At 53.5% G+C, this 27590-nt stretch overlaps 1 protein-coding gene across 6 annotated transcripts in view; it reads left to right on the top strand.

The window, feature by feature from the left end:
• The first annotated feature begins 21225 nt into the window (after positions 1-21225).
• Positions 21226-27590, top strand: part of LOC138468399 (zinc finger protein 850-like) — a 213811-nt gene continuing 207446 nt past the window's right edge. For 5 of the 6 annotated variants that reach the window (XR_011268259.1, XM_069608951.1, XM_069608953.1 and 2 more), the window contains exon 1: positions 21253-21309. The gene's annotated coding sequence lies outside the window, so the exon portion shown is untranslated. Of the gene's footprint in view, positions 21310-27590 lie in introns of all 6 variants that reach the window. The other variant, XM_069608952.1, reaches the window with a different exon arrangement.

Genomic DNA, 27590 nt, shown 5'->3' with positions numbered 1-27590 from the left:
TTTGTTGCGACTGTGCACTTGCTATTTCATCACATTCCAGGCAACCAGTAGGGGGCATATCCCTTAGGCGGGAATATCAGGACAGACAGGGAACTGCATTCCGTACGCTTGGCCAGTAGATGTTTTAGGGCCAGTAGATGTTTTAGGGTTTTACTTCTAGGCCTCCCTAAAGGAAGGCACAATGCCTTGTGTCCATTTCTGCTAAACATGAGAACTAAGTCTTTCCGTCGAGTAGTCTCTGCAACCATCAAATTGGAATGAATATACAAAAGTAATGTGTCAAGCTTTTACCTTACCCCAACTTTCCACCTGCATTTTTGCAGTAAAATATAGTGATTAAAAAACGGTGGTAAAAAGAATTTGAAAAAAGTGCAATTCAGGAAATGAGTACCCTGAAGCGCTCCAATGCTCTCAAGTTACGTTTGAGCTTTACCAAAAAATATATATAGGCCAGAATATCCACTGTAGAAACATCAGGAAGTTTACTGTGAATGAGCCGAATCCAAGACCCTTTAGTGTGTAACTGTAGCAACTGCTCCTAATCCTACAGTCACTAATGTCAAAGCATGCCTTTGCTCAGGCTGGTGACATGACCTCAACTCATCAACCAAGCCTGTGTCTGGGGCCGACAGGACATCGATATAGCCAGTCTCCCTCTGTACATAGTCTGGAATTCATATGTGCAATTTAAAGTACGTGCTGAAAAGGGGTTGCTCCCATCAAAGAAATGCCTGAAAGTATTGCTGAAAAGTCAGCCATATAGGCACATTTCCACCTAAACCAAACTCTCCAAAGGGCTATCTAACATTGTTCAGATCACAGCAAAGTGATACTTACCTATATTTGCGCTTGCTTCTTGTGTTCTAGAGCTCCCACAAGCAGTAAACTGCTGTGTTATTCCAAAACGATCCCCCTGCACAAAGAAACATACATAAGTCAGTGATGTGTAGACTGCAAGTTAATATCTTGACGCCCCTCCTCCCCGACACTTTGCCATTTATTATGATATGATACAAAAATAGTATTACTATGATGTAGAAATGGAAGATTTGCATACATGCCGATAAGTATAGCAAACCACATTCTCTCACCGTAAAATTCAGAAGATTTTAAACAAGTGCTTGCCCGCTGCACCCAGTCGTCCATCAAAACTCTACTAAAACATTTTCTAATTTGACCTGTATCGCACCAATAAGGAGTAGGCCTCCGCTCCCACCAATGATTTTGTAAGGTTTGCACTCTGTGCTAGCAGGCATCACTCCGTTTAACAATGAATAAAGCCACCCCTCTTCTCATAACCATGGGGGCCATATCCCTTTCCTTTTGGCCATTATCTTCTGCCTCAGGTGTATGTGCACGGTTCAGGGTGGATGCTGCTCAGGGCTTGAGCTGGTGGTGGATGTGAGACAATCCTTAATAAAAAAAGGTGGGGGTGGGTCTTAAACGCATGATCTATCACGCCAACATAGAAGACCCCTTTCCCACCCGCACCCGGGAGTTGTCATATATGGGACCCTATGCATTTCCAGTCTCCCGTGCTCCCCACGGCGTGATCACCGATTGGCGAGCATCCTCAATGCCGCCCACCTCTGCTGCAGAGAGAAGAGCCATTAGTAGCACAAGACGGAAGCAGCTACGCATGTTGGGCTGTGCTCTGGAGCGATGAAGGAAGGAAACACCTACCCCTCTGCAGAGGGACCTTCCTATGTAATAGAAAATAATAATGCTTGGCAGTGCAAGGTTCCCTTGTAATATAGAGCTGTACCAGTACAAAGGAAATTGTAATACAAATGGTCCAAAGGAACAATGAAACACTATGGATGTAAACATAAATGATTTATTTAAATACAAGTAGGCCCAGATAAATCTAGGGCTAAGTAAGCACCAACACATTATATGAAATCATAATATACAAACACAACACCATACTTGAAGGCACATAGACCCAAGTATAGACCTTATTTGGAACACCTAACAGTAGTTCTAGGAAAGTCAAAACCTTTTCATACACATTCAGTATAGGTCACACCTATTCTTGGGGAGTAAAAACCAATGGTTACTTTCACAATTACATTCAGTAATGCAAGGGCAGTAGACCATTCCAGTTGAATAATGATTGCCAGTACAAATCACTTAATGAGTCAACTGGACAATATACTTTTTGTGAATAGTGGAGCACTTATTCTAGGTGCAGTAAAAACCTATAACTACTTTTGTGATAACACACAGTTATACTAGGGGAGTAAAACCTAAGGATGTAATATACAATTACAGGTGCTTTTGAGATCAGTGAACCACAGAGATAAGCAGAAACTCTTGTAACTTATTTTTGGATGGCACACAGCTAACACAAGGTAAGTAAAACCCACATACTATTTTAACCTAACAATGAAGGGGAAAGTAAAACCCAATGTTACACTAAGTTATTCTAGGTAGGCAACAACCTAATACAGACTTATTCTGGACAGGCTAACAGCAAGTCAGGGGAAGCAAGACCCAGTTGGAGGACACTCATACAATTATCCTAGCGGGACTAATCTGGTGATACCAACAGTTGGAGGACACTCATACAATTACCATGCAGGAATAATCTGGTGAAACCAACACTTTACTTTTGGGAAGAGGCACAACCTAATCACAGGAGAGTAATATTCCTTCACATCTATTTTCTATTAGACTGGAAAAACAGTTACTGAGGAAGAAAAGATGTTAACAATACTTTTAAGAATAGTGCATCACACATCCAAGGTAAGAACTTTTGTAACTGTTCACTCTTGGAGTTACAGTTAAAAATCAACTCTTTACAAGCAATTAACTTTTAAACACTTCATTTCTTTTCTAGGCAGAAGTCCCAATCCCTTCAAAGGCTTTCCCTTAGAGCATGAGTGTTCTCAGTAGCAGAAGGGGGGTCACTAGGACTAGTGACCAACAGGCAGTGTTAGAATAAGTTCTTTAGTAGCAAAAGTCAGAGTTCTTTAGGAAAACCAGGTACACAGGTGAGTACTTTACTTCTAGGGTTAGAAGAGGGTCCAGGGGCTTCACAGAAGATACCCCAGGAGGATTCTAGCAGTGGGACTGGGTGCACTGGATGAGACGCCTTCCCATCACAGAAAACAACCCACAGCTACACAGAAATCCTAACAGGCTTAAGGTAAGTACACACCCAAGCCAACACAGTACCTCAGCATTGAAGAAGATTTCGCAGCAGGAGGACTTCAGGGTCTGTAGCATTATACTCGGTCAGTGGATTCCTTGTCGTGGTGACTGAAAACAAGACCTTGGAAGGACCTTTGCAGCAGGGATCGAGGAAGAAGGCTCTAGGTAAGGTTTCCCTCATGGCTGAATGCGGTTCTGCAGATTTGGCACCATTTCAAGGAGCACCGAATAAGACAGGAAATCACGATTGAATTCCCGTCGTTACAAAGGTCCAGCACTCTGCTGAGGGGACTTTTCGGACTCGATTCGTGTCTCTGGAGATCCACCAGGATGCCCACGAAGTTTCAGTGAGATTCAGAATTCGGAAGACCGTGCAGCGCACAATGGCTTGAGGTCCCAGGGTATTGGGGTATTACAGCAACGCAAGGCCGTAGCAACGCGTGGGAGGCTCAAAATGCAGGTCTTCTTGAGTCGGGGTCTTCTGGGTCGGGGTCGTTTTCTGAGTCCCCAGGTCGATTGGAAGCAAGGGCTACAGCAGGCTCCAGTTACACAGCAGACTCTCTGGTAGCTGGAAATCGTTTCAGCCGCTTTTCCTTCATCATCCTCTTCGTTTTTCGGTTCCAGTGGTCGACTTTTCTTCAGCTTCTAGGTTTGCAGTATTTATCAGGAATTACAGCACAACCTCTGCATTCTCTACCCGCATTTTACAAGAGGTGGCGGTCTGGTTGTCCAATCAGGACAGCCAGCCCGCCACTGGGATTTGTCCCCATTCAGGCAGAGTTGTGGACTTCTCCCTCCCTTCCTGCCATCAGAGACAGACTGGAGCCTGGGCAGGGAGTCCAGGGGACCCCCGCCGAAGATAATAATCACACAAAGGAATTCCCACCCTGGATGTCGGGGGAAGGAAAAAGAAACAACAGGAAACACTAAAATGGTGAAAAAAGAAGACAGGGGCCATTCTGGTAAAATGAGCACCATTAGGTGCCTTTAGTGCAGCTGTGCACAAAGCCCGCAGTAAATGTGCACCAAATTAATACAAGGTTTCACTGCTGCCAGCCATTGAAGGTAAGAGTTTGGGAACACAACCAGTCTCACAGCGCCAAACGGGTAAATTAATGGTTGAACTTAAATATTGTAATTTTATTGATTGAAGCACAGCCTGACACGTGTTTCAAGCACACAATTTCTCTTCTTCAGAGGCTTGTGGTCGCTATAGGTGCACTTCAAAAAGATCAGTCGAATCTGGTAAGATTACCAGGTGCTACCCTATAGGGCTCGAAAGCAACTCTAATGCCTCACAGTTGCGGTACTTGTTACACTCGGCCGGGCGTTAAGCAGCTCTGAGTTCAGACTGAGTTGAACTGAGTTTAAGTTCAACCATTAATTTACCCGTTTGTTACTGTGAGACTGGTTGTGCTTCCAAACTCTTCACTTTTGTGGGTAACCAGGCAAAGTACCCAACCTTTACCAGTTGCCTGCAGCCTTGGGTGTGCCATTTTCACCTTGTAAGCGCAGTGGACTCATTTGGACTTTTGCCACCAGTGTTATTTTAGCCATTGAAGGTAAGCTTGTCCATGTAACATAAGTGTTACAGTTTTTATGTGAAAGGGGATACATTGTATCTCCCCAGCACTCCACATAAGGTGTGGGGTGCTGGCTTCACAGAATAAAATGTAAAAGGGATCCAAAGATCCCTTCTACCCTTGGGAACTGTAGTTCTCTCAAGGTTAGCACAAGAAAGTTAAAAGGGGAGCCCCTAGGGCAACCCAGCAACATCAGGCACTTATTGCCAATAAGTTGTTAAAGAGGATAACTTTAAAAAGACACTATGGAGAGTCAAGAAAATGGCACACATAAAAAGAGTTAAAGATTATGTTAGTGTGGAAAAAGGTTCCCACTCACAGAGGTATTAAGCAAAAATATCCCACTAGTAAAGCAAAAAAGTTCTGGGGTTGACCCAAGTCTGGAAGATTTACCAGTTCAGTGAAAATCTTACCTAACACTACTTAAAGCTCATGGCAGGGCTGTATCCAGTGTTCGAATTTAAGATTTGATAAGCGTAAGTTAAAACCAGCATCCTCTGTCTAACTCGGTCCTGCACTGACCCCATCACTAATCAAACAAGGCTTTAACAAATGTAAGTGGTACCAGGAGAATGACTCCTTTCTCCTGGTAAACTGCATTGGTATAAGGCTCTTTCCAACGATCTTTCTCACAATAGCTTCTGATTCAACAAATGGCAAGGCAGGAGAAGGACTCCCTTCTCCTGGGCTAACTGGGTCAGCTGTACATGCTGTCTTTGAATAGTCTCTGGTAACAGTTCTTAAAAGTTCCTCCCAGAGACGTACGTATGTGTGTGTGTGTGTAGGCATGCAAGTGCGTATGCATGCACATTGTCAGCCAACTGGGTCAGCTTTACAGGCTGTCTATGAATAGTCTCTGGTAGCAGTTCTGACTCTCTTGTGTGTGTGGGAGTCGGTGCACTCTCTCAGTCCTCCTATTGATTAACAGTGGGGATAAGTAGAATGGAAGTAGTCAAGACTACGCATGCATGCGCGTTTACTTTCTCGGCCCTCCTTTTGATTAAAAGTGCCGATAAGAAGAGTGGAAGTAGTCAAGACCACACGTGTGTGTGTGAGTGAGTGTGTACTTTCTAAGTCCTCCTTTTGATTAACAGTGGGGATAAGAAGAGTGGAAGTAGTCAAGACCACTGAGAGTGATACCCTCTGTTTCATTAGAGAGACTACTCTTGTAACTTGTTGTACTGTGAATGTCCCTCTTGCAATTGTGACGTGGCCGATTTCTCCTGAGGCACCCTTCACTTTTGAGGTCTTTCTTATTGTTACTTTGACGAGCGAGATTAATCCCAATGTCTTCTCCACTCTTGGGATCTTGGAACAGTGACAAGGAAAGTTACTGTACTCCCAAAGGCATTCTTACTCTTTTCTTGCAATCACTGAGACGAGGGAGATTACTCCCGATGCACTTTCCACTCTTTGAATCTTTTGTACGATCACTCTTGGTGTCTTTAACACTGTTGCTATGACGAGGAAGACTACTCCTGATGCATTTTTCACTTTATACCTGTCTTGCAATTACTGTGCCAAGGATGCAATTTCCACTACTGGTTTTGCTTTCTTGCTTGTCCGGACCCCACCTGCGACGCCCGTGGCTCCCACTACCTTGCCTTTGGTGCGGACACAGCTCTGGTTCTTACCAAAGTCTTGAGGTGCCTGTTCTTCGCTTGACGCTCCCAGCGTTGCTTCCTTGTGGTTTTCATTCACCTGCACGGCTCCACAAAGGCATGGGCTGACTGTCTCAGCGTCGTTGTGGGACCCAACAGTCCACCTCCCAGAGGTCACGCCACCAGCTGGACTTCCCCAGTTCAGGAGTGAGTCGGCTCCCTGCCGGTTCATGGATTGCTTCCTCCGCTGCTTCTGCATCTCGTCGTCTTCTCAGAAGACCAGCTTCTTCCCAGGTTCTGCTGGCTAGTTGCCTGCTTCTCACTTCCTTGAGTCTGTTTTACGTTTGTATGTCTTGTAGCTGAGCATGCCCAGCGTAGTGCCATAGTCACTCTTGTGGCCATGAAGTACTTTTCATGCCTCTTCGCTGCCACCTCTTCCCAGTACTATTGGGAACTGAGAACGGAATATGCAAGGGAAAGTTGGGGTGTTGGAGAGTGTCACAGCACCTACACCTGCTACATTCTAAATCTGCCTTTGAATTGCCTTTAATCAAATTCCTGATTTTAGCCTATCGTTGTCTTGCCAGCATCTGTCAAGTCTGGAACCAATATGCAACTTTACAGAACACACTAAGTCTGAACTCAGACTCAATGCTTTGTAGACAACTGTCTTATCTCAAATTTAGATGTTACTAATGTACCATATTCATTCTGACTGACGCCAAATCTAGCTGTTGCCCTTAGTCATTCTGTTGTACGTCAAATCTAGATGTTAATAATGCATTTTTGTGCTGCTGCTTGATGGTAAATCTAGAAGTCACCTAACGCCTCCAGCTATACTGTTGCACCTACCTGAACTCTAGGCGTGTCCACAGGGCACTGTACAGTCTAGTGCCTCCCTAGCTCATTGTATTTTGGTCCTGAAGTACTGACTCTAACCTAGATATTGCCACAGGGCTCTGCATGGCCACTGCATCTAGCATTTTTACAATGCACACTACTAGGAGTTCATTGACCTGTACGATCCGTGTCCTAGCCACTACGCTGTTAATAAGCACACTGGTAAATTATTACCCTCCCACCTCTACAACAGTATTACACCCACCTGGGATCAATGCAGAAAGGCTTTCCAATCTAACCATGCAAGAATTACTGCTATCTCTACCGTGCTCAACCCCTATTAGAAATAGCAAACTCCGGGCAAGACTGCCTAAACTGTATGAACCTCTCGCCAGAACACTAGCACCTAGTAACAACAGATCCTGCATTTCACCCGTCACCAATATTAGTAAAACCAAAGGTAACCAAACACAAATAACACAGACTACAGCACTAGCCAACCTACCGTGCCATACTCTTAAAGGAGCTCTAATAAATGCCAGATCCCTGGTGGCACACGCCATTGAGATATCAGAGATCATACAGCTAGAACAACTAGACCTATTAGCAGTCACTGAATCGTGGTTGCACGCTGCGGCAGGTCCAGCATTATCACTAGCTATCCCTAAAGGCTACACTATCTTTAGAGCAGACAGAACTGAGGCACGAGGTGGTGGAATTGCACTTATTGCAAAAGATAACTTACCTATCAGACTCATACCACATCTTGATACCAATTCATGCGAGAACCTATCAGCCAAACTTAACTTAAATTGTACCCAAACTCTTACTATCCACCTAATATACAGACCTCCAAACTCCATTGGTACCTTCCAAGATGACTTATCTAATATCATATCAAACAATCTAAAAAACTCCTCCCAGGTAATCGTATTAGGAGACTTTAACTTAGGGCATAACGACCCAAAAGACGCACATGCCTCTACTGTGGCAAATATCCTTACAGAACAAGGTCTCACCCAAAAAGTACTAGACCCTACACATTCCAAAGGAAGAACTCTGGATTGGATAGCGGACCATAATTGCAATGTGACTATCTCTTCCAACTCGCCTGTGATATGGTCAGACCACCACCTGATAACCTTTACTATTAACACTGAGAAAACTACTGCACTGCCCACACCACTAGCTCCATCAGTCCCTACTCGCAACAAAAAAAACATCACCTGCGATAAACTACTCCCCCTCATCTTACCCACCCTTAATGCCCTCCCAGAAAACCTGGGACCAGACGCCCTGACCAAAATCTTCAATAACACCATGACCACCTCACTGGACACAATCGCGCCACTCAAAATTAGAAAAAGCAAACCTAAGGCGCATCTCAACTCCTGGTACACACCCCACTTAAAAACACTACGCACCAAAAAAAGATCCTGCCAATCACTATGGAAAGCTCACCCCTCCGAAGAAAATAAAACTAATCTGCGCGCTATCTCTGCTCTCTACAAGAAAGAAATTCTCTTAGCCAAACGTGAATCCTACAATTCAAGAATAGCCCAAGCTAACTCCAGTACTAAGGAACTCTTTGCCATCCTCAAAGAACTCGAAGCACCCATCCCCATACCTGACAACTGCATTAAGGACAAACTTTGGTGCTCGAATATCCAACAAGCACTGACAGGCAAAGTTGCTACTCTTCAAACAAAAATTAAGAATAAAAAAGCTTCACTAACAATAAACCCGCCCAACATTACCACTTCAACCCTGCCCACTATTTCCGACACACTAACACGATTCAAATTTTCAAAAGTTACTATTCTCGAGACAGAAAAGACTATACTCTCTCTCAAACCCTCTAACTGCCAAGGTGACCAGTGCCCTGCCCAACTCATAAAAGATGCAGCCAGAGAACTATCACCCTTTATCACTAAACTGATCAACGCATCATTTAGGTCCAACAGTATCCCCACTAACCTTAAGGAATCCTGGGTGCTCCCCCTACTAAAGAAACAAACTTTAGACCCACTAATTCCTACAAATTACCGACCCATTACCACGGTACCATTCCTCTTGAAAATCATAGATAAAATAGCCTATCTACAAATCCAAAAACATTTAGAATCTAATCACCTGTTGGGATCTAGACAATCAGGCTTCCGGCCCCAACACGGGACTGAAACTGCATTAATTGACTTGAAGGCACAGATTGATGACCTCAGGGACAGAGGCGACCTAGCTCTCCTGCTGCTTCTGGACTTATCAGCCGCGTTCGACCTGGTCGATCACCAGGTCCTGTGCAGCCACTTGGACTCGGCAGCACACTTCTCCCCAGAAGCTACAGCTTGGATACAATCCTTCCTCAGTGATCGCACCATGAGAGTATTCTCTCCCATTGCCTCAGCTGACCCTATCCCTATCTCGTGTGGTGTTCCCCAGGGTTCATGCGTCTCGCCTACCTTGTATAATATTTTCACTAAGCCCCTTTTCGATGATTTGGATCTTCTGGGTATCACCTACACTAACTATGCAGATGATACGCAGATCCTCCTACCTATTACTGGTGATTATGAAAAGGATTTGGCCTTGGTAAACAAGGTTTACCTCATCATCCAGGCATGGATGGCCACTCATGGACTATGCCTGAATGATGACAAGACAGAGATCCTTATCCTGGGTACACAAATATCGTTAAAGAAACTTAGCCCAAACTACTCCTCCTTTAGCGTCGACAATAACATCATTCCAACTGCTAAGGAAGTAAAAACATTAGGTTTTTATCTGGATTCTGCCTTAACGCTTAACAAACAGGTAAATACGTTGTCCTCGGCCACTGCCTATACTTGTAAATTAATCAGAGCGGGCAGAGCTTTCCTATCTAATGACAGCTGCATCACCCTTGCTAGAGCTCTTATATTATCAAGACTTGATTACTGCAATGCCATGTATATTGGGGCCAGTAAGCAAATAACTAATAAAATCCAACTCCTGCAAAACAACGCCCTTAGAGCCGCGCTCGGAATTTCCAGGAGAAACCAAATCTCGGACACCAGAAGAGCCTACAACTGGCTGTCGACAATGGACAAAATAAAACTTAAAGTCGCCTCCCTTACACATAAATGTGTAAACAAAGTGGCCCCCAGATATCTTATGGACAGAATCATCACTAAATCTGAGACAAGACTAACCAGACAGTCAAATACTAATTGCCTCCTGACCCCCAGATTCAAATTGGCCAAAGTGGGAGGCAACAGCTTCCAGGTCAAGGCCACCCAACTATGGAATTCATTCCCTACCCTACTCAGACTAGAACCATCCTTTACAAAATTTCGCCACACCCTTATAAAAATGTTCAAAGACTCTGATGGCTAAGCGTGATTTGGCGCTCGCCCTCCTCTCCTAGATCCTACCCTCTATTATTCCAGATCCTACTCAGTATGGTTGCTTGCAAAGATTTTGTATATACTCATTTTTGTATATAATGTATAAATATTCTCTCTATATAGGTAAATTGTAAAAATTGTATTAGTGCATATTGTATTGTATTGTATACCATGTACAACTAAGCTGTGAGTTATCTTTTATGATGCGCCCGACTACCTGCGGGTTTGGTGCGCAATACAAGTAATAAACTAAACTAAACTAAACTAAACCCCACTTTCATTATGGTTTATTTGTAAATGTTGAGAAAGGAGTAGGTTGCACAACTCCTCTGATCTTCCTCTTCTTAGTATTTTTGAGAAAAGACTCATCATTCTGCTTGTACCTCTTGTTCTTCCTCGTCTCAGTGGTGTCAAGTGTGGAAGGAAGGGAATGTTACAGTAACAAACAGTAGCACTTTGAACTGAGATCTCTGGAGACCTTAGGGATTTCATGGTCTCAAGGGTAAGAAAGGAGCTTGGCTTCCTAGCATCACAGGGAAGGGCCCCACCATGGGGAGAAGTGACAAGACCCTGTGAATCGTCACAGTACCCAGTGCACCGCAAATCTAACTTCCACATGAGACACACTTAAACTGTTTGTCCACTATGTATGACCCATGAAACTTAAATGTGTACTAGATGTGCCCCAAATGGTCTTCATTAACATTCTCAAATGTTTAAAGAAAATGTCCTATTGGATGTTGCAAGGTGTCAGTTGGCCGGGGGAGTCAAAATAACTCCTGGCACCTGTTGGCTTCAAGCCAACCAGGCTCCCCTAGGCTTGAAGCCAGCCAGGCTCCCCTAGGCTTGAAGCCAGCCAGGCTCCCCTAGGCTTGAAGCCAGCCAGGCTCCCCTAGGCTTGAAGCCAGCCAGGCTCCCCTAGGCTTGAAGCTGGAGCTCAATAGCTCCAGCTTCCAGCAATTTCAAGCCCTCTGTATCCCTGGATTTTGCATTTGGTAGGACCGTGAGAGGGTCAGTGGCAAAAATGATTTGCTTTAACTCTGACAAAACATCGAAGGACCATTAACTACTCTCGTGGAGGAAGCATACTGCCAATCCAAGCTGGCTATCTTTACACACGCATAACACCAGCTACCTCCCTAAACCAGACCTTTGTCCTTTTTTCCTTATTCATTGCCCCATTCAATTTGTTCTTTAGCCCTCACCTTTAATCCTTTTGCACTCATTCTTTCGTCCATTTTTTTTTTGTTGAAATTCCCCTTCCTTTCTCCCCCCCCCACTGGTGTTTTTGTACAATTCTTTCCCTTGGCTGCACCGATTATATTTGTGTGCTATCCACCTCAGAATAACTTCTATTCTTAAACCGGAATGGCACCATCCCACTGTATCCCTTTCCACAACCAAAGGTTAACCCCTTTTCTCCTTGCAGTCCCATATTAACAGGGTGCAGGGGGGGGGAGAACCGCACACAGCCCAAGGGGGCTCCCATGCGGAGTCCAGTGTGCAGGGGGGGATCCACATATAAGGTTGCCCATTCCAAAATTGCACCTAGTTACATATAAATTCAGTTATTGAGAAAACATTGACACGAACAGAGGATTCTGCATCACGGTCTGCATTACGCCTAGAGAATGGAAATTACGAATATAATGTAAGTTTCTCTTTAGACGATTTCATACCAGAACTAATCGAAATACAAATAGCTGACCGTTACTGATGGGTGACATTGTACTTGTTCGTTCTGTTTGGCACATTGCAATGAAGTGCTAGTACTTCTATCTACCGGGCAACAGGCAGAGGCGTAGGCAGGGTAGGGCCTGATGGGCAAGGCCCACCCAAAATTTCTAGACTTTCACTCAGCAGCACTGTGTAGGAATGTACAGATGTTAATGTCACTGTGGTGGGCCCAACTACATTAGCTTCAGGCCCCACTTGTTAGACAATCCTGGCCACACCTCTGGCAACAGGGGCAGGCCAGCATCGAGACGCATGTCGACCACCACTCGTTTCTCCCTGGCTCTACGCTAATAAATCATTACATTGTTTTTGCAACTCAAATTCTTGCCCCAGTTTACGCATTACGGTTAGTGCTCAACCTTCTCATTGGCACTATCCACGGAAGCAAATAGCAGAGTACTTTGATAGTCCACGTTGTATTCTCTCGGTTCACATTGTGTCACCTCTGCGCTAATAAAGGAAATGAATAATTGTAATAAAGATCGGCTACTGAGACACTTTTCGATTTTTAGCTTTTGCAAACAGGTGCTGTTCTGCGATTGTCATCTATTCCAGACCGCGACCGGTGGCTTCTTCAACCGCCAGCTGCTGCTACATGTCAATCGCTGGATCTACTTGACCGTATTTTGGGACGACAGACAAGGTCCAATCTGTCCGTACACGGTACCGGCGGCTAGGAGCAACATAACCTTTACAGTGCTTTAGTGCCAATATGAAGCACCAGCCTTGCAATTCACTGTGCGACCGAAGTGCTTTGATTACCCAAAACTAACACCCTGTGTACCCAAAAGGGACAGTGCGTGACTCACAATAAACATTTACGGATTTATTAAACGAGAGCAAAGAAAAAAAAGTTCTATTTTAATTGATTAGGTCACACGCCGATTGTTATCAAAACATTTAATGTGAAATAAATGTACTTTACCAATTGAACAGTCTTGTTGTCTCCTCTTAAAGTACAGTTTCATATACCTAATTGTGACGCGCCGCGCTGTGAGATGATGTGTTGTTTTCCGGGTTCTGCGTCTAGTCGCGTAGGTGACGAGTGGGCGCGTTTGGCCGTGCTGCCCAGCAACGTCACGGAGAGAGGCGGGAATATAAATGATTTGGTGATGTCAGGCTCAGGGGCGAGGGATATAATTTAGTGCCGCAAACGCAGGTCACCCAGGGCGATGCGGCAAGTGATAAGATTATCACAAGATGGCCGCGCCCTGCTGCCTGATTTTGCTTGTGTTCAACAGATGAAAACTCGGGTAAGGTGCATAGGAAATGTTTGTACGATCGATCGAATTATGGTTAAAACCACATGGCCGACTCATAGGGACAATAATATTTTTTGACCAAACCATTCCTTTAAGCCCAAAGTATTTAGCTGTAGCTTTATTTTCTACATCCTGAACGGAAATGTACAAATCAAGAATACAAAAATATTCAAGCCTGAATTGTTTTTTTTAAACCATTCTACTTACACAACTTCAAGATATAAATGCACACTTTCGGCGTGTCAAGCTAGTAGACATTGGAGAAAAAATATTTACAGGGAGTTGCTGAAAATATGTTAGGCAAGAGGAGCGCCTTTCAGTTGGAAATGTCCCATCTCGGTGCCAATTGCCTAACGAGTCCTACATACGAACATCCCAGCTGATAAAATAAATTGCGTGGATACATATTTTTCCCTCTGCAATTTGTACTGCTCATGGGGACTCTATTTAGCTGTAGCTTTATTTTCTACATCCTGAACGGAAATGTACAAATCAAGAATACAAAAATATTCAAGCCTGAATTGTTTTTTTTAAACCATTCTACTTACACAACTTCAAGATATAAATGCACACTTTCGGCGTGTCAAGCTAGTAGACATTGGAGAAAAAATATTTACAGGGAGTTGCTGAAAATATGTTAGGCAAGAGGAGCGCCTTTCAGTTGGAAATGTCCCATCTCGGTGCCAATTGCCTAACGAGTCCTACATACGAACATCCCAGCTGATAAAATAAATTGCGTGGATACATATTTTTCCCTCTGCAATTTGTACTGCTCATGGGGACTCTGAAGGCGAGCAGGGGTGGAGGGGTAAAGCCCAATTGGACCATGAATAGTGTAGTAGAGAGTCTCACTTTGGCCCCACCCCACAGTGACTATGCATGCAAAGTGAAACCATGCAGAATGTCACTATTTCAGGGGGGGGGCCACACACAGCCCAGGTTGCAGGGGGCGGGGTCACACGCACACCAGTTTGGGGGGACCCACGCGCAGCCCAGGCTGCAGGGGGGGAACCACGCGCAGCCCAGGTTGCCATGGGGGCGACGACCCACGCAGTCCAGGTTGCCGGGGGCGGATGACCCACACGCAGTCCAGGTTGCGGGGGTGGCGACAACCCAGACGCAGTCCAGGTCGTCAGGGGGGGGGCGATGACCCACACGCAGTCCAGGTTGCCAGGGGGGGCGACAACCCAGACGCAGTCCAGGTCGTCAGGGGGGGGGCGATGACCCACACGCAGTCCAGGTTGCCAGGGGGGGCGACGACCCCTTGCACGGGCCGGTGGGGGTGAGACAACCCTCGCGCAGGCCAGGGGGGGTGAGACAACCCTTGAGCGGGCCGGGGGGGGTGAGACAACCCTCGCGCAGCTCGTGGTGGAAGGGAGGGTGACAACACTTGCGAGGCCCAGGGGGGGGAGACAACCCTTGCGCGGCCCGGGGGGAGACAACCCTTGCGCGGCCCGGGGGGGGAGACAACCCTTGCGCAGCCCGGAAAGGGGGGGACAACCATTGCGCGTCCTGGAAAAGGGGGGGAGACAACCCTCACGCGGGCCGGAAAGGAGGGGGGAGACAACCCTTGCGCGGCCCGGGGGGGGACAACCCTCGCGCGGCCCGGAAAGGAGGGAGGGGGAAGACAACCCTTGCGCGGCCCGGGGGGAGACAACCCTCGCGCCGCCCAGAAAGGAGGTGGTCGGGGGGGGGGAGACAACCCTCGCGCGGCCTGGAAAGGAGGGGAGAGACAACCCTCGCGCGGCCCAGGGGGGGGGGAGACAACCCTTGCACGGCACGAGGGGGGGAGACAACCCTTGCGCGGCCCGAGGGGGGGAGACAACCCTTGCGCGGCCCGAGGGGGGAGACAACCCTTGCGCGGCCCGAGGGGGGGAGACAAGCCTTGCGCGGCCCGGGGGGGAGACAACCCTTGCGCAGCCCGGGGGGGGAGACAACCCTTGCGCAGCCCGGGGGGGGAGACAACCCTCGCGCGGCCCAGAAAAGGGGGGGAAGACAACCCTTGCGCGTCCCGGAAAAGCGGGGTAGACAACCCTCACGTGGCCCAGAAAGTAGGGGGGGAGACAACCCTCGCGCGGCTGGAAAGGAGGAGGGGGGAGACAACCCTCGCGCGGGCCGGAAAGGAGGAGGGGGGAGACAACCCTTGCGCGTCCCGGAAAAGCGGGGTAGACAACCCTCACGTGGCCCAGAAAGTAGGGGGGGAGACAACCCTCGCGCGGGCTGGAAAGGAGGAGGGGGGATGACAACCCTCGTGCGGCCCGGGGGTGGGGGGGGATGACAACCCTCGCGCGGCCCGGGGGGGGGATGACAACCCTCGCGCGGCCCGGGGGTGGGGGGGATGACAACCCTCGCGCGGCCCGGGGGTGGGGGGGATGACAACCCTCGCGCGGCCCGGGGGTGGGGGGATGATAACCCTCGCGCGGCCCGGGGGTGGGGGGGATGACAACCCTCGCGCGGCCCGGGGATGACGGCCCGGGGGGGTGTGGGGATGACAACCCTCGCGCGGCCCGGGGGGGATGAAAACCCACGGGTGGGGGGGAGACAACCCTCACACGGCCCAGGGGGGGACAACCGTCGCGCGGCACGGGGGGAAGACAACCCACGCACGGCCCGGTGGGGGAAGACAACCCTCGCACGGCCCAGGGGGGTGTGGGGGAGACAACCCTCACGCGGCCCAGGGGGGGGTGAGACAACCCTCGCACAGCTTGTGGTGGAAGGGGGGGTGACAACACTTGCGCGGCCCAGGGGGGGAGGCAACGCTTGCGTGGCCCAGGGGGGGGAGACAAGCCTTGCGTGGCCCGGGGGGGAGACAACCCTTGCGCAGCGCGGGGGGGAGACAACCCTCACGCTGCCCAGAAAAGGGGGGGAAGACAACCCTTGCGCGTCCCGGAAAAGGGGGGTAGACAACCCTCAGGTGGCCCGGAAAGGAGGGGGGGAGACAACCCTTGCGCGGCCCGGAAAGTAGGGGGGAGACAACCCTCGCGCAGGCCGGAAAGGAGGAGTGGGGGGGAGACAAACCTCACGCGGCCCGGAAAGGAGGAGGGGGGGAGACAACCCTCGCGCGGCCCGGAAAGGAGGAGGGGGGAGACAACCCTCGTGCGGCCCGGAAAGGAGAGGGGGGAGACAACCCTCGCGCGGCCCGGAAAGGAGAAGAAGGTGGGGGGGAGACAACCCTCGCGCTAACCGGAAAGGAGAGGGGGGGGGAGACAACCCTCGCGCGGCCCGGAAAGGAGAAGAAGGTGGGGGGGATGACAACCCTCGCGCGGCCCAGGGGTGGGGGGGGGGTGACAACCCTCGCGCGGCCCAGGGGTGGGGGGGGGGTGACAACCCTCGCGCGGCCCAGGGGTGGGGGGATGACAACCCTCGCGCGGCCCAGGGGTGGGGGGGATGACAACCCTCGCGCGGCCCAGGGGTGGGGGGGGGATGACAACCCTCGCGCGGCCCAGGGGTGGGGGGGGATGACAACCCTCGCGCGGCCCAGGGGTGGGGGGGATGACAACCCTCGCGCGGCCCAGGGGTGGGGGGGATGACAACCCTCGCGCGGCCCAGGGGTGGGGGGGGGATGACAACCCTCGCGCGGCCCAGGGGTGGGGACAAGCCTTGCGCGGCCCGGGGGGGAGACAACCCTTGCGCAGCCCGGGGGGGAGACAACCCTCGCGCGGCCCAGAAAAGGGGGGGAAGACAACCCTTGCGCGTCCCGGAAAAGCGGGGTAGACAACCCTCACGTGGCCCAGAAAGTAGGGGGGGAGACAACCCTCGCGCGGGCTGGAAAGGAGGAGGGGGGAGACAACCCTCGCGCGGGCCGGAAAGGAGGAGGGGGGAGACAACCCTCACGCGGCCCGGAAAGGAGGAGGGGGGAGACAACCCTCGCGCGGCCCGGAAAGGAGGAGGGGGGAGACAACCCTCGCGCGGCCCGGAAAGGAGGAGGGGGGAGACAACCCTCGCGCGGCCCGGAAAGGAGAAGGTGGGGGTCGGGGGGAAACAACCCCCGCGCTAACCGGAAAGGAGGGGGGGAGAGACAACCCTTGCGGCCCAGGGGGGGTGACAACCCTCGCGCAGGCCGGAAAGGAGGAGTGGGGGCGGAGACAAACCTCAAGCGGCCCGGAAAGGAGGAGGGGGGGAGACAACCCTCGTGCGGCCCGGAAAGGAGAGGGGGGGAGACAACCGTCGCGCGGCCCGGAAAGGAGAAGAAGGTGGGGGGGGAGACAACCCTCGCGCTAACCGGAAAGGAGGGGGGGAGGGACAACCCTTGCGGCCCGGGGGGGAGACAACTCTCGCGCGGCCTGGGGGTGGGGGGGAAGACATCCCTTGCGCGGCCCGGGGGTGGGGGGGAAGACAACCCTCGCGCGGCCCAGGGGTGGGGGGGATGACAACCCTCGCGCGGCCCAGGGGGGGGGGGGGGGGTGACAACCCTCGCGCGGCCCAGGGGTGGGGGGGGGATGACAACCCTCGCGCGGCCCAGGGGTGGGGGGGGATGACAACCCTCGCGCGGCCCAGGGGTGGGGGGGGATGACAACCCTCGCGCGGCCCAGGGGTGGGGGGGGATGACAACCCTCGCGCGGCCCAGGGGTGGGGGGGGGATGACGACCCTCGCGCGGCCCAGGGGTGGGGGGGATGACGACCCTCGCGCGGGCCAGGGGGGGGGGGGGGGGGGATGACGACCCTCGCGCGGCCCAGGGGTGGGGGGGGATGACGACCCTCGCGCGGCCCAGGGGTGGGGGGGTGACAACCCTCGCGCGGCCCAGGGGTGGGGGGGATGACAACCCTCGCGCGGCCCAGGGGTGGGGGGGATGACAACCCTCGCGCGGCCCAGGGGTGGGGGGGATGACAACCCTCGCGTGGCCCAGGGGTGGGGGGGATGACAACCCTCGCGCGGCCTAGGGGGGTGTGGGTTTGAGACGGCCCGGGGGGGGGGTTTGAGACAACCCTCGCGTGGGCCAGGGGGGGTGAGACAACCCTTGCGCGGCCCGGGGGGGGTTTTGAGACAACCCTCACGCGGCCCGGGGGGGGGGTTTTGAGACAACCCTCGCGCGGCCCGGGGGGGCGGTTTGAGACAACCCTCGCGCGGCCCGGTGGGGGGTGAGACAACCCTCGCGCGGCCCGTTGGGGGGTGAGACAACCCTCACGCGGCCCGGGGGGGGTGGAGACAACCCTCGCGCGGCCCGGGGGGGTGGAGACAACCCTCGCGCGGCCCGGGGGGGGGGGTGTGAGACAACCCTCGCGCGGCCCGGGGGGGGGGGTGTGAGACAACCCTCGCGCGGCCCGGGGGGGGGGGTGTGAGACAACCCTCGCGCGGCCCGGGGTGTGTGTGAGACAACCCTCGCGCGGCCCGGGGGGGTGAGACAACCCTCGCGCGGCCCGGGGGGGTGAGACAACCCTCGCGCGGCCCAGGGGTGGGGGGATGACAACCCTCGCACGGCCCAGGGGTGGGGAGGATGACAACCCTCGCGCGGCCCAGGGGTGGGGGGGATGACAACCCTCGCGCGGCCCAGGGGTGGGGGGGATGACAACCCTCGCGCGGCCCAGGGGGGGGGATGACAACCCACGCGCGGCCTAGGGGGGTGTGGGGGAGACAACAATCGCCCGGGTGGGGGTTTGAGACAACCCTTGCACGGCCCGGGGGGGTGAGACAACCCTCGCACGGGGGGATTTGAGACAACCCTCGCGCGGCCCGGGGGGGGTTTGAGACAACCCTCGCGCGGCCCGGGGGGGGGGGTTTGAGACAACCCTCGCGCGGCCCGGGGGGGGGGGTGAGACAACCCTCGCGCGGCCCGGGGGGGGGTGAGACAACCCTCGCGTGGCCCGGGGGCGAGACAACCCTCGCGCGGCCCGGGTGGGGTGTGTGAGACAACCCTCGCGCGGCCCGGGGGGGGTGTGTGAGACAACCCTCGCGCGGCCCGGGGGGGGTGTGTGAGACAACCCTCGCGCGGCCCGGGGGGGGGGGTGAGACAACCCTCGCGCGGCCCGGGGGGGGGGGTGAGACAACCCTCGCGCGGCCCGGGGGGGGTGAGACAACCCTCGCGCGGTCCGGGGGGGGTGTGACAACCCTCGCGCGGTCCGGGGGGGGTGTGACAACCCTCGCGCGGCCCGGGGGGGGGAGACAACCCTCGCGAGGCCCGGGGGGGGGAGACAACCCTCGCGCGGCCCGGGGGGGGTGAGACAACCCTCGCGCGGCCCGGGGGGGGGTGAGACAACCCTCGCGCGGCCTGGGGGGGGGGTGAGACAACCCTCGCGCGGCCCGGGGGGGGGTGAGACAACCCTCGCGCGGCCCGGGGGGGGTGAGACAACCCTCGCGCGGCCCGGGGGGGGGGGGGGTGAGACAACCCTCGCGCGGCCCGGGGAGGGGGTGAGACAACCCTCGCGCGGCCCGGGGAGGGGGTGAGACAACCCTCGCGCGGCCCGGGGAGGGGGTGAGACAACCCTCGCGCGGCCCGTGGGGGGTGAGACAACCCTCGCGCGGCCCGTGGGGGGGGTGAGACAACCCTCACGCGGCCCGTGGGGGGGGTGAGACAACCCTCACGCGGCCCGTGGGGGGGGTGAGGCAACCCTCACGCGGCCCGGGGGGGGGGGGAGACAACCCTCGCGCGGCCCTTCGGGGGGGAGACAACCCTCGCGCGGCCCGGGGGGGGGCGACAACCCTCGCGCGGCCCGGGGGGGGGGGAGACAACCCTCGCGCGGCCCGGGGGGGGGGGGGGGTGAGACAACCCTCGCGCGGCCCGGGGGGGAGACAACCCTCGCGCGGCGCGGGGGGGGGGGGTGAGACAACCCTCGCGCGGCGCGGGGGGGGGGTGAGACAACCCTCGCGCGGCCCGGGGGGGGGGGTGAGACAACCCTCGCGCGGCCCGGGGGGGGGGGGGAGACAACCCTCGCGCGGGGGGGGGGTGAGACAACCCTCGCGCGGGGGGGGGGGTGAGACAACCCTCGCGCGGGGGGGGGGGTGAGACAACCCTCGCGCGGGGGGGGGGGTGAGACAACCCTCGCGCGGGGGGGGGGGTGAGACAACCCTCGCGCGGGGGGGGGGGTGAGACAACCCTCGCGCGGGGGGGGGGGGGTGAGACAACCCTCGCGCGGGGGGGGGTGAGACAACCCTCGCGCGGGGGGGGTGAGACAACCCTCGCGCGGGGGGGGGGGTGAGACAACCCTCGCGCGGGGGGGGGGTGAGACAACCCTCGCGCGGGGGGGGGGGGGGGGGGGTGAGACAACCCTCACGCGGCCCGGGGGTGAGACAACCCTCACGCGGCCCGGGGGTGAGACAACCCTCACATGGCCCAGGGGCGGGGGGGTACAACCCTCGCGCGGCCCGGGGTGGGCCCACACAGGTTGCAGGGGGGGCACCCAAGATGCACATTACAAACCCCCAAAATAGACAGAAATACTCTCCCCCCCATAATGGCGATCTGCATCAAAGTATCAATAAATATGAGATAACTTTAAGATTTACCAGACATCTATCAAGCACCAAATAACAATCAACGCGACGAAGCGTGCTTTGTAACCGAGGAATCTCTCCCACTCCTGGCACTTCCCGCTCTTGCAAAAAGATGACGATTGAACTTTGAACCCGACGTGATGAGAGCGAAGCACGTGATGAAAGCCCACGTGACGCAGAGCAGCCGTGAAGTGCAGACCACGTGACGCAGAGCAGCACACGTGACGCAGAGCAGGATGAGGTGGGGGCGGAGAGTTGCTTGGGAACGAGACGCTGGCCTCTAGCAAACGCCCACTTCCTGTTTCCGGGCTGCATCAGGTGAGTGCGGTGAATTCTCTGTGCATTTCATTTATCCCACGTCAACCTAGATCCTTCTCACCCCTTTAGTGTTATATTTCTTAGAGCGGCCCTTTTGAACCTCTGCAGATGCACTGTAAAGCTGCAATTCCGTGCCTTGCACTCTTCACATGTTGAAATGAAATATGGTAAGCGCGTGACTTTCTAAACATCCGGTGTTAAAACGATAGAGAGCAGCAGCAGCAGCTGTTCCCAGGCTCAGCCACGGCACAGTTCAGGCTCTGCAAGGTTTAAAGCAGAGGCAGTGACTGCTGTGCAGCTGCTGCACAGTCCCTGCTCTGGTGCAAGTGACTACATAATACCTGCACAGGCTAATGCTCGCAGAGGCAGTGACTGCTCTGCAGCTGCTGCACAGGCCCTGCTCTGGTGTCAGTGACTACATAATACCTGCACAGGCTAATGCTCGCAGAGGCAGTGACTGCTCTGCAGCTGCTGCACAGGCCCTGCTCTGGTGTCAGTGACTACATAATACCTGCACAGGCTAATGCTCGCAGAGGCAGTGACTGCTCTGCAGCTGCTGCACAGGCCCTGCTCTGGTGTCAGTGACTACATAATACCTGCACAGGCTAATGCTCGCAGAGGCAGTGACTGCTCTGCAGCTGCTGCACAGGCCCTGCTCTGGTGTCAGTGACTACATAATACCTGCACAGGCTAATGCTCGCAGAGGCAGGGACTGCTGTGCAGCTGTTACACAGGCCCTGCTCTGGTGTCAGTGACTACATATATATAATACCTGCGCTGGCTAATGCTCGCAGAGGCAGTGACTGCTCTGCAGCTGCTGCACAGTCCCTGCTCTGGTGTCAGTGACTACATAATACCTGCACAGGCTAATGCTCGCAGAGGCAGGGACTGCTGTGCAGCTGCTACACAGGCCCTGCTCTGGTGTCAGTGACTACATATATATAATACCTGCACAGGCTAATGCTCGCAGAGGCAGTGACTGCTCTGCAGCTGCTGCACAGTCCCTGCTCTGGTGTCAGTGACTACATATATATAATACCTGCACAGGCTAATGCTCGTAGAGGCAGTGACTGCTCTGCAGCTGCTGCACAGTCCCTGCTCTGGTGTCAGTGACTACATAATACCTGCACAGGCTAATGCTCGCAGAGGCAGGGACTGCTGTGCAGCTGCTGCACAGTCCCTGCTCTGGTGTCAGTGACTACATATATATAATACCTGCACAGGCTAATGCTCGTAGAGGCAGTGACTGCTCTGCAGCTGCTGCACAGTCCCTGCTCTGGTGTCAGTGACTACATAATACCTGCACAGGCTAATGCTCGCAGAGGCAGTGACTGCTGTGCAGCTGCTGCACAGGCCCTGCTCTGGTGTCAGTGACTACATATATAATACCTGCACCGGCTAATGCTCGCAGAGGCAGGGACTGCTGTGCAGCTGCTGCACAGTCCCTGCTCTGGTGTCAGTGACTACATATATATAACACCTGCACAGGCTAATGCTCGTAGAGGCAGTGACTGCTCTGCAGCTGCTGCACAGTCCCTGCTCTGGTGTCAGTGACTACATAATACCTGCACAGGCTAATGCTCGCAGAGGCAGTGACTGCTGTGCAGCTGCTGCACAGTCCCTGCTCTGGTGTCAGTGACTACATATATATAATACCTGCACAGGCTAATGCTCGTAGAGGCAGTGACTGCTCTGCAGCTGCTGCACAGTCCCTGCTCTGGTGTCAGTGACTACATAATACCTGCACAGGCTAATGCTCGCAGAGGCAGTGACTGCTGTGCAGCTCGTGCACAGGCCCTGCTCTGGTGCAAGTGACTACATAATACCTGCACAGGCTAATGCTCGTAGAGGCAGTGACTGCTCTGCAGCTGCTACACAGGCCCTGCTCTGGTGCAAGTGACTACATAATACCTGCACAGACTAATGCTCGCAGAGGCAGTGACTGCTGTGCAGCTGCTACACAGGCCCTGCTCTGGTGTCAGTGACTAAATTATACCTGCACAGGCTAATGCTCGCAGAGGCAGGGCCTGCTGTGCAGCTGCTGCACAGTCCCTGCTCTGGTGTCAGTGACTACACATATATATATATATATATAATACCTGCACAGGCTAATGCTCGTAGAGGCAGTGACTGCTCTGCAGCTGCTGCACAGTCCCTGCTCTGGTGTCAGTGACTACATAATACCTGCACAGGCTAATGCTCGCAGAGGCAGGGACTGCTGTGCAGCTGCTACACAGGCCCTGCTCTGGTGTCAGTGACTACATATATATAATACCTGCACAGGCTAATGCTCGCAGAGGCAGTGACTGCTCTGCAGCTGCTGCACAGTCCCTGCTCTGGTGTCAGTGACTACATATATATAATACCTGCACAGGCTAATGCTCGTAGAGGCAGTGACTGCTCTGCAGCTGCTGCACAGTCCCTGCTCTGGTGTCAGTGACTACATAATACCTGCACAGGCTAATGCTCGCAGAGGCAGGGACTGCTGTGCAGCTGCTGCACAGTCCCTGCTCTGGTGTCAGTGACTACATATATATAATACCTGCACAGGCTAATGCTCGTAGAGGCAGTGACTGCTGTGCAGCTGCTGCACAGTCCCTGCTCTGGTGTCAGTGACTACATAATACCTGCACAGGCTGATGCTCGCAGAGGCAGTGACTGCTGTGCAGCTGCTGCACAGTCCCTGCTCTGGTGCAAGTGACTACATATATACAATTCCTGCGCTGGCTAATGCTCGCAGAGGCAGGGACTGCTGTGCAGCTCGTGCACAGGCCCTGCTCTGGTGCAAGTGACTACATAATACCTGCACAGACTAATGCTCGCAGAGGCAGTGACTGCTGTGCAGCTGCTACACAGGCCCTGCTCTGGTGCAAGTGACTACATAATACCTGCGCTGGCTAATGCTCGCAGAGGCAGGGACTGCTTTGCAGCTCGTGCACAGGCCCTGCTCTGGTGCAAGTGACTACATAATACCTGCACAGGCTAATGCTCGCAGAGGCAGTGACTTCTGTGCAGCTGCTGCACAGTCCCTGCTCTGGTGCAAGTGACTACATATATACAATTCCTGCGCTGGCTAATGCTCGCAGAGGCAGGGACTGCTGTGCAGCTCGTGCACAGGCCCTGCTCTGGTGCAAGTGACTACATAATACCTGCACAGGCTAATGCTCGTAGAGGCAGTGACTGCTCTGCAGCTGCTACACAGGCCCTGCTCTGGTGCAAGTGGCTACATAATACCTGCACAGGCTAATGCTCGCAGAGGCAGTGACTGCTGTGCAGCTGCAACACAGTCCCTGATCTGGTGCAAGTGACTTCATATATAATAATACCTGCGCAAGCTAATGTTCGCAGATGCAGTGACTGCTGTGCAGCTGCTACACAGGCCCTGCTCTGATGCAAGTGACTGCATAATACCTGCGCTGGCTAATGCTCGCAGACGCAGTGACTGCTGTGCAGGTACTGCACAGACTCTGCTCTGGAGGAAGTGACTACATGTATAATACCTGCACTGGCTAATGCTCGCAGAGGCAGTGACTGCTGCGCAGCTCCTACACAGACCCTGCTCTGGTGCAAGTGACTACATATATAATAATACCTGCACCAGCTAATGCTCGCAGACGCAGTGACTGCTGTGCAGCTGCTGCACAGACCCTACTCTGGTGCAAGTGACGACATATGTAATTACTCCTGCACCGGCTACTGCTCGCAGACGCAGTGACTGCTGTGCAGCTGCTGCACACCCCCTGCTCTTGTGCAAGTGACTACATATATAATAGACCTGCGCCGGCTAATGCTTGCAGACGCAGTGACTGCTCTGCAGCTGCTACACAGGCCCTGCTCTGGTGCAAGTGACTACATAATACCTGCACAGGCTAATGCTCGCAGAGGCAGTGACTGCTGTGCAGCTGCTACACAGGCCCTGCTCTGGTGTCAGTGACTACATATATAATACCTGCACCGGCTAATGCTCGCAGAGGCAGTGACTGCTGTGCAGCTGCTGCACAGTCCCTGCTCTGGTGCAAGTGACTACATATATAATACCTGCGCTGGCTAATGCTCGCAGAGGCAGGGACTGCTTTGCAGCTCGTGCACAGGCCCTGCTCTGGTGCAAGTGACTACATAATACCTGCACAGGCTAATGCTCGCAGAGGCAGTGACTGCTCTGCAGCTGCTGCACAGTCCCTGCTCTGGTGCAAGTGACTACATATATATAATACCTGCGCTGGCTAAAGCTCGCAGAGGCAGGGACTGCTGTGCAGCTCGTGCACAGGCCCTGCTCTGGTACAAGTGACTACATAATACCTGCACAGGCTAATGCTCGTAGAGGCAGTGACTGCTCTGCAGCTGCTACACAGGCCCTGCTCTGGTGCAAGTGACTACATAATACCTGCACAGGCTAATGCTCGCAGAGGCAGTGACTGCTGTGCAGCTGCTACACAGTCCCTGATCTGGTGTCAGTGACTAAATTATGCCTGCACAGGCTAATACTCGCAGAGGCAGGGACTGCTGTGCAGCTGCTTCACAGTCCCTGCTCTGGTGTCAGTGACTACATATATATATAATACCTGCACAGGATAATGCTCGTAGAGGCAGTGACTGCTCTGCAGCTGCTGCACAGTCCCTGCTCTGGTGTCAGTGACTACATATATATAATACCTGCACAGGCTAATGCTCGTAGAGGCAGTGACTGCTGTGCAGCTGCTGCACAGGCCCTGCTCTGGTGTCAGTGACTACATATATAATACCTGCACAGGCTAATGCTCGTAGAGGCAGTGACTGCTCTGCAGCTGCTGCACAGTCCCTGCTCTGGTGTCAGGGACTACATAATACCTGCTGTACAGGCTAATGCTCGCAGAGGCAGTGACTGCTGTGCAGCTGCTGCACAGTCCCTGCTCTGGTGTCAGTGACTACATATATATAATACCTGCACAGGCTAATGCTCGTAGAGGCAGTGACTGCTCTGCAGCTGCTGCACAGTCCCTGCTCTGGTGTCAGTGACTACATAATACCTGCACAGGCTAATGCTCGCAGAGGCAGTGACTGCTGTGCAGCTCGTGCACAGGCCCTGCTCTGGTGCAAGTGACTACATAATACCTGCACAGGCTAATGCTCGTAGAGGCAGTGACTGCTCTGCAGCTGCTACACAGGCCCTGCTCTGGTGCAAGTGACTACATAATACTTGCAGAGGCAGTGACTGCTGTGCAGCTGCTACACAGGCCCTGCTCTGGTGTCAGTGACTACATATATAATACCTGCACCGGCTAATGCTCGCAGAGGCAGTGACTGCTGTGCAGCTGCTGCACAGTCCCTGCTCTGGTGCAAGTGACTACATATATAATACCTGCGCTGGCTAATGCTCGCAGAGGCAGGGACTGCTTTGCAGCTCGTGCATAGGCCCTGCTCTGGTGCAAGTGACTACATAATACCTGCACAGGCTAATGCTCGCAGAGGTAGTGACTGCTGTGCAGCTGCTGCACAGTCCCTGCTCTGGTGCAAGTGACTACACATATATAATACCTGCGCTGGCTAATGCTCGCAGAGGCAGGGACTGCTGTGCAGCTCGTGCACAGGCCCTGCTCTGGTGCAAGTGACTACATAATACCTGCACAGGCTAATGCTCGTAGAGGCAGTGACTGCTCTGCAGCTGCTACACAGGCCCTGCTCTGGTGCAAGTGACTACATAATACCTGCACAGGCTAATGCTCGCAGAGGCAGTGACTGCTGTGCAGCTGCTACACAGTCCCTGATCTGGTGCAAGTGACTTCATATATAATAATACCTGCGCAAGCTAATGCTCGCAGATGCAGTGACTGATGTGCAGCTGCTACACAGGCCCTGCTCTGATGCAAGTGACTGCATAATACCTGCGCTGGCTAATGCTCGCAGACGCAGTGACTGCTGTGCAGGTACTGCACAGACTCTGCTCTGGAGGAAGTGACTACATGTATAATACCTGCACTGGCTAATGCTCGCAGAGGCAGTGACTGCTGCGCAGCTCCTACACAGACCCTGCTCTGGTGCAAGTGACTACATATATAATAATACCTGCACCAGCTAATGCTCGCAGACGCAGTGACTGCTGTGCAGCTGCTGCACAGACCCTACTCTGGTGCAAGTGACGACATATGTAATTACTCCTGCACCGGCTACTGCTCGCAGACGCAGTGACTGCTGTGCAGCTGCTGCACACCCCCTGCTCTTGTGCAAGTGACTACATATATAATAAACCTGCGCCGGCTAATGCTTGCAGACGCAGTGACTGCTCTGCAGCTGCTACACAGGCC

This window comes from Ambystoma mexicanum, chromosome 4q (assembly GCF_040938575.1).
Source record: "Ambystoma mexicanum isolate Mex_15411 chromosome 4q, UKY_AmexF1_1, whole genome shotgun sequence".
In the NCBI taxonomy this organism is placed as follows: domain Eukaryota; kingdom Metazoa; phylum Chordata; class Amphibia; order Caudata; family Ambystomatidae; genus Ambystoma; species Ambystoma mexicanum.
This window is presented reverse-complemented; position numbering and strand designations above follow the sequence as displayed.